At 38.1% G+C, this 17,929-nt stretch overlaps 2 long non-coding RNA genes across 3 annotated transcripts; both read left to right on the plus strand.

Moving 5' to 3' along the window:
* The first annotated feature begins 22 nt into the window (after window positions 1-22).
* Window positions 23-3,113, plus strand: LOC134159084 (uncharacterized). The gene is made up of 3 exons (XR_009963036.1): window positions 23-90; window positions 583-744; window positions 2,956-3,113. It is a non-coding gene; the product is annotated as an uncharacterized LOC134159084 (long non-coding RNA).
* A 4,259-nt stretch (window positions 3,114-7,372) lies between these two features.
* On the plus strand, window positions 7,373-17,398 carry LOC134159043 (uncharacterized). 2 transcript variants are annotated; one of them, XR_009963008.1, is made up of 3 exons: window positions 7,373-8,003; window positions 14,969-15,064; window positions 17,039-17,398. It is a non-coding gene; the product is annotated as an uncharacterized LOC134159043 (long non-coding RNA). The 2 variants fall into 2 exon arrangements; XR_009963009.1 differs by lacking the exon at window positions 17,039-17,398 and adding an exon at window positions 15,617-16,949.
* The last annotated feature ends 531 nt before the right edge of the window (window positions 17,399-17,929 follow it).

A 17,929-nucleotide genomic window follows, 5' to 3' on the forward strand; every position in this document is an offset into this window, starting at 1 on the left:
TGTGAGCGTCCGGTCCTGGGGCGGGCAGTCGGGGTCCGTGAGGGGAAGGGGACAGCCCGGGCCCTGCTGGTGGTGGCGTCAGAACGCCAGGTGAAAGAAACCATTAGAACTTTATGGTTATAAGCACATGGGAGCATAAGGTGGCTTACTAGTGGCTGGACTGTTCTATGGGGCACTGGGTAAGGCAACGGAGCCCGGCATGAAGCTGCCTGTGAAGATTTATGGCTGGTAAATCCAAGGTAAAATACAAAGTTCTCTCTTTAATTTTTGACATTATTAATACACTCTTTAAAATGCCACCTAACCTAATAGCAGTCTGTTACATTACTTACGTGTGTGTACACATGCTGTTATATAGCCAAAGCTTCTGATAGTTATGTGGGGAAGGTTGAGCAGCAGCCATGCATGAGCTAAACTCACCTTCCTCCCTCCCATCTGGGTATATGTGGGTATTACCTTAAATTTTGGAATTATGGTTGGATTTCTTTCTAATTACAGATAATAATGCCTTAGCCATCACAAGGTTCACATGAAACTCACTGAAGAACAGGTAAAGAACAGCATTCTGTGTGTCATCCACAGGCAAAACTGTTTTTTGAGCTCAGACTTTGCCCCAGTCTGGAATGAATTTGGTCTTCCACTGAGCAGAAGTGAACAGAAGGGAAAAAGTCTGGTCTTCCAGAAGAGGCAGGTGCTCATGAAGAATGGTGAATGTAGTTCTTGTGCCCATGACAACATAAAAGTGTAATTTTTAGTAGAGTTCATATTAACCAAAAATTCACTTATCTTAACCAGAAGGGGACTGTGAAGCATTTCTTCCTTTTTATTTCTTTTTTTTTTTTTTTTTTCTGTTTGGTTTTGGGTATTTTTTTGGTACAATGCAGTGTGTAAGGCACCTCTTACCATCTTGGGAATTTGCAGGTTAGATAGAGCTGTACTTGGAATGTACTAAGTGCTATAAAAATTGCACTTACTAAAAATAACACAAACAGCCATAGTCCACGTATTTCAATTGTGCACTCCTGACATTTTTAACAGGAGTGATTTTTCTAGATTTTAGTTGCTTGTCTGTAAAATATGGCAACCTATTTACATAAAAGTATAATGAAAGTCAGGTTATTAACAATGAGAAACTCTGGTATATAGCTAGCTGAACATTTTAAATGAACTCCCATGAAAGAAACTTCCAGTTATGGAAACCTGATAGAAATGCAAAAAACGTTTCTTTTCACACAGCCTCCTTGGAGAGAACAAAAGATGCTAAAATCAAGTCAACTGTAATACGTACCTCTGTATAAAGGCTTAGCTTCATGTGCTTATTTGGGATTTACCTGCATATACTAAAAGTTTGTTTAAATTAATTTAGTAATGAAGATAGAACATCTACTGGGTATAATAATGAAACATTTTTGTACCCATGTCAGTTTTTATAAAATCATTTTTCTCAGAGTTTTCAGCTTTCTGATCACTACCCTGAAGGCCTCTTGTGTCACTTTCTGCCTGCAGAGGAAAAGTAGAATATATGGCATTGTCACCTAGCTTCTTTGTATCTATGAGTCTAGCAGTCTTTGACATTATGATCTCCATGTCCAGGATCAAGCTTCCACAATGCTCTTCGTTTGCCTCAGCTATGTTACAGAACATGGGCTTACTAGTAGAATTTCTGTCTCTAGCCGCTGAACTCTAATGACAGCGGAGTGTGACTTTTTACGATTGACCCGATGCAGTGTAAGAGAGTTGTTTCTAACCGGTGGTGACACTGTCTACAGATTTGTTACTTTTAATACACTACCAATTGTTTAGTATTTAATAATTGTGATTTATTTGTTCTTGATCAGATTTCAAAGTTGGGGATTGGTTTTGTTTGTTTGTTTTTGGTGCCCTTTTCTCTGCACCGTCTCATGTACAATTTAAAATGTCACAACAGACACTTCAGATACAACCTGTGTGTTGCTGCTTTGCTGAAAGGCCACCTCTTTAAAATGGTCACTTTCAGTAATAGGTCTGATAGTCCTAGTACTAGAAAAAAAAAACCTCTTTCAGAAACTCATGATGCAGAAGAGCCTTGCAGCCAGTGTGCATGATAGCTGTTTCGAATGTGAACATGCCAATCATGCAGAAGTTGATAGCAGGTGATCTCTACTTCTGTGTTTTGTTAGAGCTGTAAATCAAATGTTATTGTTGATGTGGGCTCGCCCTCTTCGTTTTCACATTCTGTGATCAGTTCAATTATGACCTTGAAGTCTTTCTTCATTTTTTAGCTGATCAGACTCTTCATTTCAGTTGACGGTGTGGTAATTCCTCGCTGTCATCCATACTTGCTAAATATCAGTATGTTTTTACTTAGTCTGGTAGAAGCAGTTCCCAACATCCTTTCCACATTGCTATGCAGTACTCGTTTTACATGCAGGAAACAATTACAGAATGGCTCAAGTTGGGAAACATCTCAGAATAATTTCGTGTATCACAAGGAGCATCAGAACAAGTACTAAAAGCCAACCCTGAAATAAATGCCGAATCTGTGCATATCCTAACTCTGGGTACTTACATGTCAGCCTATATTAAACATGCCTATTAAAAATACAGTGAATAGTAAAGGTAGAAGTCAGTGGATGCAGTAACAGTATTCATGTAAGAACCTGGTTTGCTCTGAATAATATAACTTCCTTAAAACACTTTCCATCTGTCTTCAGGCACCCTTCTTGCCAGCCATACCTGCATTTAGACATCAGCTTGTTTGCATTCATCAGCTGACTTTTAATCTTCTGTCATTACTTCTGGTATTAGATAGATTTCATTAGTTGTCTGAATTTCTTCAGTATTTTTATCTATACCTCGTGTTGTGTCTCATGTGAGACTGATATATGCATAGCTAAACATTTTTATTCAGACGTGGTTACTGGAATATTCTGGAATGTTTTAACTTGTTCAATTTCCTCTGTTTCAGACCAAAAGCATGAATCAGCAAATATGTACAGGCTTTGACGCTGGGAAAGTAATGTTCTTGGAAGGAGAATCTGAATTGGTAAATGTTTAAAGATAATGACTCTGTAAACCTTAACTACTGCAATAAAGTTCTACTAACAGCACAGCAGCTAATACTTGAGAGGTTTAAGAGCAATAATAGCATTTTAGTGGAATTCTGCATAGTTCTCTATTACAGCTACTAGTTTAAGTAACAGTCTGCACCCTTTCAGTATTACTCTCACGTAATTTTCATGTGTGGTAACATTACTTAGAGTAAAAACTGAGTGATTCTTTGTCTTAATGTCAGCTAGCTATTAACTTCGGCAAAACTTTACCAAACTGTGAGACAACTGATAAAAGGCCTTTTGAGCCCATTCCTTTTGTGTTCTCCTGATTTGTGTGGAGGAGGAAACAAGTCCTTATACAAGCAACGTGCACTCCATACAGAAGAGATTTAGTAATTGTAAGAGATTGTCATTACCAGAGAGGCTTAGTAGCTCTGGGTCTACTGAATTGACAAATTACCAGTACATTTTCAGCTGGGGAATGGTACCAGCTGTATGAATTCCATGGTTAAGGGCAGGAGATGGTACAGGAGTTTGCATAATTTGCAAGAAGTCCATAACGTAGCACAAGTGATTACAATATCATAGGTCACATTCATGAAACAAATGAGAAACAAAGTACGTGATAGTAGTTGTTGTTAATTGATAGTGGATGTCCTGGATGAATTTTCGGTTGACTTTTATATACCTGTAACATATCTTATTTTTAAGTTATTTCAAGTATAAGGAAGGGATAATATTACAACCTTTCATTCCAGACTGTAAGTTGTCTATTCTGTAAGAAGCACTGATCTGTGTCCTTTCTGTGCTCTGTGAAATCACTTTTTGTGTTAAATAGTTTTAGTTTTGCCATCCTGAAATTTTATTAGGAGCTGCTGCACTACAGCAAGTTGATTTATTCAGTTAGTTCACTCATTGTTCTAATGGACTTATAATAGATGGAAAGCATTTAATTTCAGCTGTTTTGCTTCTGATAATGCGTTTTGGTTTTTTTACAGCTGTATTTGTCCTGTCCGCTTTGCCAAATCTGTCTGGATAGCATATGATGCTAAAGTTTCAATCTGCTGCCTAAAGCTTGAGTATAAATTGTATAACAACTGATTTCCTGTTCATAAAATTTGTTTTCTGGTAGAAGCCTTAAACCACTGTCAAAATAGACCACATGAACTGACTAGTGTGGAATTCATGGGCATGGTGTACACCTGAATCCTATTCAGGGACTCCTAGATGCCAGTGTCACGAAAATATCTCTTCTTATCATAGTTTTTTATAGCCCCCCCCCCCCCCCCCCCACCGAACAGGAATTAGGAAGTTGAAGATAATTTTTTTTTTTTTTAATGTCAGTCAGGCACATTTTTAGCTGCTTTTTGTATAACCTAGAAGTTTTGGTCTACATAGCAAGTCCATGGCAGAATGATTCCTGCTATTACCAGTACAGTCAGGTCTTGGGATCCTCCTGTCACTCCAGAAATACAAATGGGTTCTGCCACTTGACAGCTTGATGACATCAGTATACACTGTGCACTGATGTCTACTAGAGCCTTGTATTCCTGTCACTGTGACGTGCCAGGTCCTCTGATCCACGCAGTCCAGTTAAACCCGGTTATCCTTCTCCTCCACCTCTCTGGGGACAGGGCCCCTTCTAGTGCTGGTCAGAGAATTCTCTAATTATTTCTTGTAAAAGCAGATTAGAATTATTTACCACAGGGTCAGGGGTAAGATCAGCCCTCTCACTCTGACTGGGAAACTGCCCTTTGGAAACTGGAACAGCAATTTTCTTGGGAGAACATCAGTTTTGTGATTGTTTTTCTTTGGGATTTATGTACCTCTGCCTCTAGGGCTGAGGTGGATTTTCCATGCCACTTCCTCATGTGCTCCTCAGATAAAACCACAGGGTACCCTGTGGTGTGTGCCTTCTATATCCTCTCCTTTGAGCAGAAGAATGCTTACTGTTAATAGCTGAGATGCTGGTCTATACAGGTGTTTTTGTTGTTGGAACTCTTGCAACAGTTTTTTAACACCAGTTTTTCCACAACTGACTGCACTTGTTCAGGGGTGAAGTTACAAAATACTGGAGGTGCCCACTGGCCTAGGTACTTACCTATACTATCCCACTCACCCTGCCACTCAGAACTATCCAGCCCTGGGACTGATCTCTGGGTGGTATTTTTAAGTAGTTGTTTAACCTTAAACAAGACCTGAAACACATTCAGCAACATGCTGATTCTTGGCAGTAGGACCATGCTGGTTTCAACATCCCAAGAATATTCAGAATTTTCAAAATTCTCAAACACTGCTGTAAGTAGCCTGGTGGGGAAGGGGAAAGTGTGGCAGGATGTCTCTTCTATAGGTTGGCCCTCCAAGGAGAAAAGGCAAGAGGTATAATTAATAATAATTCCCATTACATGGCTCCCAAAGTATAGAGGAGATGGCAATGCTGAGTACATGTACCCGATTAGTTTCATGACCAGCAAGTCTATCATATCACAAGCCAATATTATAAAGTACAACAAAATGAGAACCTTAGCCCAGGCCCCATGGGTGGTAAACACCAAAACAGTGAATGCAGGCTGCAAGTAAGGTGTGACACAATGCAGTTCTGAGAATACATGCAACAACTCCAAGAGCAAATAAATCAACACTCTGACAGGAACTACTAAACCAAAAAAAAATGAATGTTTATAACAAATTTGCTTCAACACATACCGCTCAGATCTGTTGTTATCTCAACCCATCACGTCCCTGTTCAGGTGCCAAAAAGGACTGTCGTGGTTTAATCCCAGTTGGCAGCAAAGTACTATCAGCCATTTGCCCCCCGCACCCCCCCCCCCCCCCCCCCACCAGTGGATGGCGAGGAGAATTGGAAAAAAAAGGTGAAACCTGTGGATTGAGATAAGAACAGTTTAATAATTAAAGTACAATATAATACTAATAAAAACAATGAAAAGTGAGATAACTAAAAAGAGAGAGAAAAAATAAAAGAAAAAACAACCAACAAACCAAACCACAGTGATACACAATGCAATTGCTCACCATTTGCTGACCAATGTCCAGCCCATTGCTGAGCAGCAATCAGCATTTCCTAGCCAGCCTCCCCCCCGCCCCCAGTTTATATACCAAGTGTATGGAATGGAATACTTCTTTGGCTAGTTTGTGTCAGGTGTCCCATCTTTGCTCCCTTCCAGCTTCTTGTGCCCCTCCTCACTGGCAAAGCATGAGAGACTGAAAAGCCCTTCATTAGGATAAGTGCTACTTGGCAACAACTAAAACACTGGTGTGTTATCAGCATTGTTCTCAGGCTGAAGCCAAGACACAGCACTGCACCAGCTACTAGGAAGGAAATTAACTATCCAGCCTAAACCAGGACAGAGAGGAACTGCTCGGCCCCTCACTGAATTCCTAACGTGCCAACTGAACTTTGCTACTGATTCCTTTTATCTCATTCATCTCCTCTAGCAAAGTCAGTGTCTCATTTACATCTGCCTTAAACTCTTCTCTTTGAGGATAATTGTGATACCATGCACATCCCCAGTATGTGGTATAAACTAAAATTGTTACAAATGCCAACATTTGGAATGTGAAAACATGCTATGTGTGAAAACCATCCAAATATGTTGCACTGTTTTCAGTTGTCTTATACTTACACTTTTATGCTTCTCTTCAAACTTTTGTCCAGCCTCCTGTGTACCCATATTGAATCACGTTGTTACTTAAGATCCTGTATATGTATCTGTATCTTTTTCTCCCCAAGTCTCTAACCACTGATAACAACTCCTTCATTCAAGTTACTGTTGCCATAGATATAATGGTTCTCTTGTTACAAAAGCCTTTTATTAGTCCCATTGTTTTCAGTGTGTGAAATCTCAGAATTATCATCAGGCAGTAGTATATTAAAAACCATACCTTCTGTCTAAACTGTGCATAAAATCTTCATCAGTTCCTATCTACTCTGATGCTGTGAAAATGCCCTGTGTCTTAGTCATCCTATATACAGGAACTATTCAGGTATTGAAGATGTGGTTTCTTCTCTGTAAATGCAGATGTATAAGCTGCCAAGACAGCTGTTTGCTCTAGTTTTCCTTCTCATAATAGTTTTCTACAAAACTTACTTTACACTGAACTTAGAATCATAGAATAGTTAGGGTTGGAAAGGACCTTAAGATCATCAAGTTCCATCCCCCCTGCCATGGGCAGGGACACCTCACACTAAGCCATATCACCCAAGGCCTCGTCCAACCTGGTCTTGAACACTGCCAGGGATGGAGCATTCACAGCCTCCCTGGGCAATCCATTCCAGTGCCTCACCCCCCAACAGGAAAGAATTGTGGAACTTCTGGAATCCCAATTGCCTGAGTATAAGGCTCTGCAATTAACATACTTCCAGCTGTCCCATATGGTTCTTTCCTATGTTCCTCCTTGTATTACCCATTCCTTTAACCAGATCCAAGCACAACTATGTGTTCTAGTTCTTAGTAGGTTTGGAATTTTTCAGAGTTAAATGCTGTGTATCCAAACAGTAAAATTAAGTTTAAAGATTTAACTGAAGATCCAAATACATTGCTCTTTCACCTTGCTTTTACCTAGCCTGCTTCCCCATTTATTCATACTTTTGACCATGCTTTCCATTGCAGCTCTGAAGAACAAGGCATTTTATTTCATTCCCTTCTTTACATGGGAGAGTCTGTTGCCTCTCCAGTTGATCTTTCTTAATTTTTAAAAGTATCACAGCAAGAAAGGAAGCTATTTATTATACCATACCCATTAAGTTTCCATGTAAACTTACCCAAAGGAGGAAAGAGGCATGGTCTTTGTACTGGGAGCAGAGGTAATGTTTGATTTCTACTAAGCTGAGGGCAGAGGAGGTTCCCTATAACAGGAAGAGAAGGGGAGGCCAGTGAACAAGGCAGACTCCTGTGCAGCTCAGTAGTACTGGCTATTCGGAAGACCTTGTGAGATTTTCTCCATCTTGTAGTAAGTTTCCTTGAGCCCTCTGTTACATCAGTAACAAATCTGAAGAGAGATAAATTCATGTAAACACCTTCTAAAATGTTTCCTTTCCTTAATTGTTCCCCCCCCCCCCCGTCACTTAATTTCTTGTGATGAGACTGCTGCAAACCAGTTTTTATAGGGCTTTTGGAAACAAAAAAGGAGTTATGTTTACAGACTTCTTTCCCTACAAGTTACCATTAAAAACACAACATGCATCTCTAGGCATTGCTATGGCTAAAATAAGGCCAATCAGTACATTAAGAATAGATTTAGTATTTTTTACTAAGCTGTATTTATACTGAACTGAGAAGGCCTTTAAAAACTGGAACTTTAAAAAGAACCAGGAGTAAATGTATTGAAAATACAATTTAAAAATGTTCAGTAGGTTTTGATGGTAGGAATAGCAGCAGGCAGTCTGGAGTAGAAGAAAAGAGGAACTGAGACTGCCACAGTAGACAATTATTTTCTATTTCAAATGCTTATAGTGCTGGAAATATTTACAGAAAGCTGGTTGCATGGTGGTTAAATGTAATGAAAAAATGATGTTTCCATGATTCCACAATAGCTTTTTCTAGAAAATACATATAGTTCACAATGAAGCTGTAGTGTTACATGCTTATTAAAGTTGCGGACAAAGGACACAGATGAAGTGACATACAGGGACAGGAAGTGCTGTCAGCTGTGTGCTAAGAGTTATTATCTGCTGAACAGCTTAGAGCTTAAACCTGCTTCACTAAAGGCATCACCTGACTTGGACCTAGCCTATACCTCCAAGGTAGCACTTGCAGGCTGCCCAGTCGATGCCATATGCCAGAAACATCAGCGTTCTAGTTTGGGATGACTCAAAAGCATAGAGTAGTAGTTATTTCTGTGTAAGGTGATTACTTGTGCCCTATGTAAACACTGATGACTGGCTGCTGATCTTTTACATTAGGAATTCTCTTCCTAGCTAGAGATCGTATTGAGAGTCTTGAGTTTGATGTATAGAAACATTCAGGTTTCTGTTGATTTCTAGGGGATTCTTGGACATCAGAGTATTTAATACTATATATTCAATAGATTACTTTTTTTTCCAGTGGTATTCAATGTGCTACTTGTGTGGACTTTATTTAATCTGTTAAGTTCTGCGAAGCACCTTTAGATCCTCAAATTAAAGCAATTATATAATTCTGAGATACTAAATTAAATGCACTGAGTTTTATAACAAGTAGACAAGAAAAACCTGCTAGTCACAAAGACTTCTCCTGAAGCATATTGTGCCAGGCTAATAAACATCAAAGCATCCACTTCTGGTAAAATTTTTAAAAATGTTTTAATAATTTTGTTGTTGTTTTTTACAATGTTTGCCAATACTGTGCTATTTAATTTAATGGGTCTTTTTCATATTGGAACCATTCCTGTTACAGTGTTTTGACAAAACTCAACTGTACTGCTTTGAAAATTGGCTTTGATAAAGGTGATCTAATTTGAAATTTTATTGCTTTCTTCTTAATGAGATAATTTGGTCGTAGGCCTGCTTGCAGGAAAAGCATGATTATTATTAATTTTAGTGCAAGAGGCATTAGGTTGTATGATGTAGCTTTCTGTTGTAGTACAACAGTAAAAGAATTACACTATTTCTTTATCCCTTAGTACAAAAAAGGCCACTACCTGATGTCAGTGGAAATCTGGTTGTCAGCCATGGAGATGGCAGTAGTTGGCACAGCTGTAGTGAGAACTCCAATTCCAAGAGATAACAAAATTTAGTTTCCATATTTGTAATATAACTATGCTATTTTCTCATCATCATAACATTACAGTATATTACACTCTTTCATTTAGAGCAGCTCATGAGATTTCTGCTGTTTTTTTTTTTATCCTGCCAGATGTTTGTTTAAAAAAACAGTGGAGGATGGTAGTCTGTTACATGTTCCTAGATGTGTGTTCCTCTGTACAGTGGTCTAAACCCATCAGTATACCTGCTGAGAGATAGGGGAAGACATACCAGGAAAGAAAATGTCATTGGACCTCATATGTTCTTGGGCTAGTGCTAAAACTAACTCTTGAAATTACACAGTGTGTGTTGGTTTAGGTGTCCAGTACAGGAAAGTGCTGTTCTATAAGCTTTGACCCCATTCGGGACTATTAAATATACTTTCAAACTCTTTTTGATCCTAGTAAGTTTGAGTTTGTAATTTTCTATATGGATATTTGATGTCCTATACCAAGAATACATGCTGGAAAAACATTTTCAGAATAGTGTAAAATAATGACATCCAGACCTCATCTAAGCCCATCTGCATCACCTAAACAGCATAGGGAGAGTATTTACAAAAGCAGGCAGCAATGTTTGCTAAAATAAACCGATTTTTTTAAGGAAGGAATTAACATGACCCTTTGTCCTGGGTTTAGCAGTATCTGTTAGTTTTTCTCCTTCTTAGTAGCTGGTGCAGTGTTTTGACTTTCAGCCTGGGAATAGAGCTGATAACACCGATGTTTTTAGTTGTTGCTAAGTCATGTTTACTCTGACCAAGGACTTTGTGAGTCTATGAGGGAGGAAGCAGAGACAGAACACCTGACCCAAACTAGCCAAAGAGGTATTCCATACCACAGCACGTCATGCCCAGGGAGGTAACTGGGAGTTACCCGGAAGGGCTGGGGCTCTGTTGGGCCGTCAGGCTCATTTCGGCAAGTGGTATTGTATTCTCTTCCCTTGTTATTTTTCTCTTATTATCGTTGGTGATAGCAGTTTTGTATAACACAAACCTTAGTCAGTGGACTGTTCTCATCTCAACCTGTGGGAGTTACATTCTTTTGACTCTCCTCCCCATCCCTCCAGGAGTGGGGACAGGCAGGGGGAGGAAAGAAAGAGGGAGGAAGGGGGGGTGGGGAGTGAGTGAACGAGCTTTGTGGCTTTAAACCACGACACCCTTTAAGCCTTTAGGCTTGAAGAAAGCCTAGAAAAAAGGAATTTGATTTCTCTGTTACATCTGGAAACAGTTTTAAACATGTTTATGCTTTCAAATAATTTAGAATTAATTTATCATTTTTTTTCCTGCTTCCATTGTTCCTACTTTGGTGTGTAAATATGACTTCTGTTTAACATCTACTTGTTATTCAGGCCTTTTTATTTTATGTGTTAACAAACTAGTCTTTTGTTTTACTTGATCTTGACATCTGATGATAATTTTGTAACACATTCTAGTGCTACAGCTTTGAGATTAAAAGCTGCCAGTCATGGTGTGGAAAAGACTGCATCACAGTGAGCAGCAAAGAGGCATTTCATGTCTAAAGGTCTTTTCCAGCCTAGTTGATTCTATGTGATGGCTGTTAACTGACAATTTCAGAAAGGCAGAGCCCAGATAAAACAGGGACCATAATGCTTAAGAATAGATATTGAGCATGTATGTATTCACAGAATATGCCATTACCACTCCCCTTTTGCATGCTTATTTAGACCAGTCAACGTGACTTTCATCTATCCTGGATTGGTACCAAGGTACTTTGCTTCTAACTCTTCTCCAGATCTGTGGAACAAAAGGTGGCGTAGTGAATCCAGTGTCAGGGTAAGAACAAAGAATTTCCTGTTGAGAGTGCATTGTGTCATTAATTCGGTAAATGGGATACATGAAGGCAGTAAATTGAGATGTGGTGGACTAAATCTGTGCTCTGATGGATGCATGCATGCAATTTCTGGATTTGTGCCGGGGTAAGAATGGGATTGCATCATTTTTTCTTGAAGCTTGTAACAAGACTTTATGTGAGGATGGGTTCATACACTTGACACAATATCATAACTGACACTGAAGGGAAGAATAATTCTCAAAATGTGATATTAACTTTGTGTAATAGACCTCAAGAAGCCATCTAGCCCAACCCTTGCACTGAAACAAAATGCAATACACTTGTAACTTTATTGACAGATATTTTGAGTAACTTTTCTTGAGAGGAAGACCTGCAGCACTTCCTTACCCTTAGGAGTGCTTTTCTCATCCTCTCTATTACAAGTTACTGTTGTTTTTGTCTTTGGTAGATAGGAGCATTAACTGTCATTTTAAATGTATTTGAAGATTTATGTCTTATAGGATAAAGAAAATAAGTGCATCACTTTTTAGGTCTTCTTCTAGGCCACAATGTCTTTCATGTATTGTACCGCCCAATAAACTGTAACCCTGGTGCTAAACCCACAGGGAAACTACCTTATATGGTCTATATACCCCACTTCTTTCAATACATTTCACAACTCCATTTGCATTTTACCCGCACTTGTTGAATTATACAATCTGAATTCCCAGAGTATTTTCCACAGAACTACTGGAGTATTCATGCTTCCTATTTGTGCCCTTAGTTATCTATCTCTTTTCCTTCTTGGAAACTTGGTGTTTCAATCTTGTCTTATTTCACATTGTATTATTTCACATCACTTATATGATGTCTTTTGTCTTGTGTATTTTTTTATGTATAATTTCACACACTTTCTCCTCTTTATGAAGATCATTTTGCTTGCATTACAGATTTATTGGTTCTGAAACTTTGGGCATGACTCTTAAGTTTATCGTCCTATAAAATACTGTTCCTGTTTGTAGTAGTGAACAAACAAGCACCTTTGTTGTCTATTCCTTTTCTTATATCTGAAAGGTTTTAATATGTTTTTTTCCTATCTAGTCACAAAGATGTCTCATCTGGAAAGAATTGAAAAAAATAGGTATTCATGAGCTTGCAAATTGGAACCTGTATCTGCCAATTTCAATGGCAACGGGTGATGTATGTTCAAATGTAATATATTATGTGTAACATTTTGTGGGTGAAATTGTTAGACATTCAAGTTTTGCTGCAGCGATGATTGTTTTGTAAATGTGGAGGAAGCATGTAGCTCAATACTGTCAAACAGGTATTCTTTAATTTGTTCGCTAATAGAAGATTCAGTTTCCCAATTTATTACACTAATTTTATTTTACCAATATAACTATACAAGTGCAAAAAACCCCATTTCAACCACAACATTAAAATAGACTTTAAAATACCTGACTTCCTATATATAAAAAACACCTTAGAAAGGTCTTCCTGATACTTTAAAACTTTTTATAAAGGGACAGAAGGAATATTTTCATACTTGAATGCATAATATGAATTACCAGAAGTATTTAATGTGTAATAAGTTACCAGCAGATGCAGTGAGGAACTGTGTTAAATTTGAGCACAATATGATAAATACGGATCTTGCTTTGGGGAGTTTTTCTGCGAAACAGTAGCATATGTCTTGTTGCATTTTGTTAGAGACTAGCTCTGGCAAGAGGCTGGTTTCCAGTACGGATGGGTTCTCATGCTATGATCAGTCAACCTAAACATCCAGTTGCTCTATTGAGTTGTTAATCTCACTGCTGTACTTGTTGCAGTGCTTTCTGGGAGGCTCCATTAAAACTGCAAGTATCTCTTACATTAAAAGCTTTCAACAGGTAATGGTATAAAAAGATTTGTATTTTTTTCCAGTATACCTGAGGAATAAGGAAGAATTTTCTGCTAAGTCTTCTAGAAGCAATGAATAATTATTAAGCCTCTTCTAGTGATACAGTTAATGATCAAAACAACGATGACAAAAGTGTAATGAGAACAACAGATTAAGTATAAAGGCAGTGTTTTTCATTTGGTAATGCAGTGTTCAGTTAACAGGGTTGAAACTGCTGGTTTAGAATAAATTTAATCAAAGTCATGGTATGTGGGAGTAGTAGATCTAATTGATCCAGAGATGATTAAAAGGCAAAAAAAGAGATTTGTGATTGATTAGGTTGGTGTTTGCATCATGTGCTTTATCTGTTACTGAATTCCAGCAGTAGGAACCTTAGGAAACATCCCATTTGGTTTGGCTACATAGGCTATTGTTTACCTTTCTGTGCCTTCATTCTTTCAGTACTAAAAAAATGTATAAAATTGCAGGAAGTGGGATCTGAGGGCCCCTATTAGATAAATTATATCTGGTGTCTTCTGGGTTTTGCAAGCCTCTGATGGGTGTGGATCCTGGCTCCAGTTAGACTGAATGATTCAGAAAAAATGTCAACCTCCTAGAAGAACACAAAGGATATTTTTCTAAATAGAAACTCATTTCCTGAAAATCATGGATCGGGCAGGGAAATCTCACTCAGTAGCTGCTCCCCTGTTGGGCAGCACTGACCCACACCAGTTTTAATTTAATATCTCATGGATATATTCCCAAGGGGTATCCCAAGTGGGAATCAGTTGGTCTCTATGCATTTACAACTGATAGACCTGAAGTGAAAATTCCATCATTCCCTTCTCATGAGGTACAGAGGATATTTCTTCTCTGATTTTTAGATCAGCTTTTTGTTCTGGTGTTAAAAGGTTTTTGCTGAGGGCCAGCTATGTCTGGATAGTGGTAAGTTACACTTTCTGTGTTTGCTTTTAAAGGGCTGACTTCTTTTTGTAATGGAATCTGTTTGCTGTTCCTGTCTGCTGAAGCAGAGTGTTTATGACAAGCTACCAACTCAAGTTCATTGGATATAGGGAACATGTTAGACTGGGTGTAGGCACTTGATGTTCTAGCCTCTAAGTTTCCCCTCAGGCATTTGTAGTAGGATACAGACAGTTGTAGTTAGACAAGAAGGTGTTTGAGTCATAAAGAAATGCCTCATGGCTTAGGAAAGCCTCCTTCTCATATGTTCAGTATTCAGAATTCTTATGATGTTCCAAGACAGATACATTGGGTTTCAGCTTTGGTTTTGCTGGGTTTTTTTTTTTGCTGTTTTGTGGTGGTTTTTTTTTTCATCAATACATGCATGAAATGAGGTGTGTCTGCCATACCAGTAGAGTTTTAGCTGTATCTTTCAGCATGGTATCCATTTAAAAATTCTTTTTTTTAATTTCTATTCCTGACTTAATCTTTGAAGAATGAAAATTAGTTATTTCTGTTACTCCCATTCTTCTAATGTTCAGTATTTCTGCTCTCCCCTCAGCACCTGTGGAGCTCAGGGAACACAACCTTCAGCTGTTTTTCACAGCTTTGGTCTTTTTACTGGTGTTCTTAACTATCTCATCTCTTATGGAAGGAGGTAAGAAATCACACTACACCTGTTTAACCTTTTCTTTCTAAAAACCACAAATGTCTACTTCTCTTTATGACTTCTTCCTTTTTCTACACCCCAGGCATCCTTCTGCCCTCCCAGGTGTGGAAGGACTGGGTGTACCTTAAAGCATGCTTGGTCTGCTTTTCTAGGAGAAGTAAAAAGCTGGCTGATGTTGGGAAAAGGGTGAGCTCAAAGAGAGGTCTTTAACACACATGCTGCTGCCCCTTCTTGTTGCAGGTTTTCTCACCGTCTGAAAACTTGTCTCACTTATTTGTTGTATCCTAACTTCAAACTGGAAGTAGTTTGAGGAAAGAGAGTACAATTTTTTTATGTGTGTGTTCAGAAGAATCCTGGTTTAGCTGATTGTAGCACCACAATAATAGGGAAAATAACTTAGAAGGTAATAGAGTAAATAAACTGAAAATATCTCTTATTTGTGATTTCAAAAATGAAATTATTGTATGGCCAATGGATGCATAAGTGTTCCTGTTTTTTAGTTTTCTTGCTGTTAATCAGATGCTGTTCTTTATTTTGTAGCTCTAAAAGGAGAGTCTAGAGCAGTACTGTATTTCTGTCAGAATAAGATTGTTTTAATCTGTGTCAATAAAAACTTGTTTGGTTACATGCAGGCAAATGCATACGACAGACCAATCTACTGTGCTTGCCAACCTCAGCCAGGATCCTGTACAGGATGCCGCAGCAAAAAGAGTAAAGCTACAGTAGCAGAATGTCTTGTGATAGACTGCATGTACCACATGTTGGCTTCTAAATTCATATAAATAGAGATTGTCTGAAGACAAAGGCATTTCAGATTTTGATAAATGACCAATGTAAATGCATTAAATATTTCCTTTTCTGTGTAAATATCTGGTTTTGTACTGAGTCCTTGTAAGCTTAACAAAGTCATGGGTTGTTGACTTTCACAGCTTAATTCTGTGTTGAATAATAAAAGCATTTCCTCTTTCTTATGTATTATGCAAAAGTGTAAACAGAAGTGCTTGAAAGTCTTTGCTTTTCTGTAATTTCCAATATATGTTTTTTTAAATTGTTCTCTAAATTCTATTGTTGCATTGTATCTGAGGCTGAAACAAGTATTTGATGAGAAATTGTTACATTTCTGTACAATATAGTGAAATATTTTAATTGCTAGTTTCTATCTCATATCTTAGACTTACGCCTTGTGTTATCCCCTCCTGTTTCATTGTGCCGTCTACAATTAGACCCACAGCTGGTTCTTTCCCTCAATGGTTGTACTAATTTATAACCCATTAGAGCGTATGAATAGATCATATTGTTCCTTTCATACTGGCACAAGGAAGTGTAAATTAAGTTTTTGTATGCCAGCAAGGGAGAAGTCTACCCAAGGATAGAGTTAGCTTCCTATTTTTAATTTCTCCAATAAATGCAGTTGGAAATAAAAGTGTTGTATCTGCAAATGTTTTCAATTTCTTAAAGAATAAAATTAATGCTTGATTTATAATTATTTTTGTGTATACCTCTACTTAAAAAATATTGTGAATATTGGCTGCTTTGAGAGGTAATTATATTTGGGTAATGTTTGTCCACTTAAAGCTGACATTAAGCAACGTAATAGTCCTTGTTGTAGCTATCTGATGATACAACCCCCTGGGTAGGAAAACAAAAATGAATTTAAAAAGAGCCTCTGTAGATTTTAGAGTCTAATATAAAAATACTTTCTCCCATAAACTTCTACAACTGTTTGAATCTGTCATATCAATGCTCAATGCTGTTAATCTTTTTTCCTTATTTTCTATCAAAACCCATTGTTACCAGCTCTCTCCAGCCTCCTACCAAAGAAATTATCCACTCTCCCATTCTGCTGTGGTAAGAAACTGAGACACCTGGCAAGTCTGTTTGTTGGATTGGTTTGGTGTTTTGTTTTTAGGGTTGTCTGGTTGGTTTGGTTTTTTTTCTTTCAAAGTGTACTTTGCCTTTCAGGAGAAAAACCCAGCATTCCTCATTTGAAAGATAGAATTCAAATAGAAGGTTGGAACTTGGGTTCCACTGACCAGCTCATGACTGTGGGTACTTCACTCTTCAAGTGGAACAGCTTTAGGAGGGCAAACTCAGAAGACTCATCTCAGAATAATCACCCAGCTAGGTCTCTTACAGTGTGGGAGGCTGTAGTTCAAGTCAATGGTCAGAACTTCAGTGGAGCATGAATTTCATCACCTTTTTAAGTCTTTGCAAAGCTCCTTAATCGTTGGTTGACCAGCTTCTTATTCCTTTTCAGATCAGCTGTTATATCCTCAGTATATGAAATTTGTTTCTTTAGTAAATAACTGAGTGAAAAGTCAAGGGTCTCAGTTGCTTTATATGCCGTTAACATCCCTTGCTCCCTATTTTTCCTGGTGTTAGCCAGTAGTTTTAAAACAAGCCTTAATTTTCTTAGAACACTGGGAAGTGTTTCTTGGCCTGTACCATCGGTAGGTTTACTTGCAACAGTGGCAGGCTGGGCGTGATGATCAAGCTTCATGTTCCAGTGGTTTAGCAACTTTTATTAACAAATGTAATCAGAATTCTTAAATCTGAGGGGTTCCTTCTTAAGTGGAGGAATGTTTTTTATAACCAGTTCTGCGGGCAACTTTTTAAAGGCTGATAACTTCTTTGTTACTGACAGCACTGTGCTGTGATTGGCTAGAGCGATTCTTTCCTTCCTGTAATGTAAACTTTTTTCTAGCAGAAAAGTCACAAAGTCTTTTGTAAAGGAAAAAAAGGCATTAGGCTGCCATAGCAATGGAATGTGGATTTCTCTTACTGTTAATTCTGTGAATTGCAGCTTTAAGTAAGTTTACACAAATTCAAAGGTCTTGCTTTTAGCCTCAGAAG

This window comes from Pezoporus occidentalis, unplaced genomic scaffold (assembly GCF_034315485.1).
Source record: "Pezoporus occidentalis ecotype Australia unplaced genomic scaffold, CSIRO_AGI_Poc_V1 ctg14, whole genome shotgun sequence".
Lineage (NCBI taxonomy): Eukaryota > Metazoa > Chordata > Aves > Psittaciformes > Psittacidae > Pezoporus > Pezoporus occidentalis.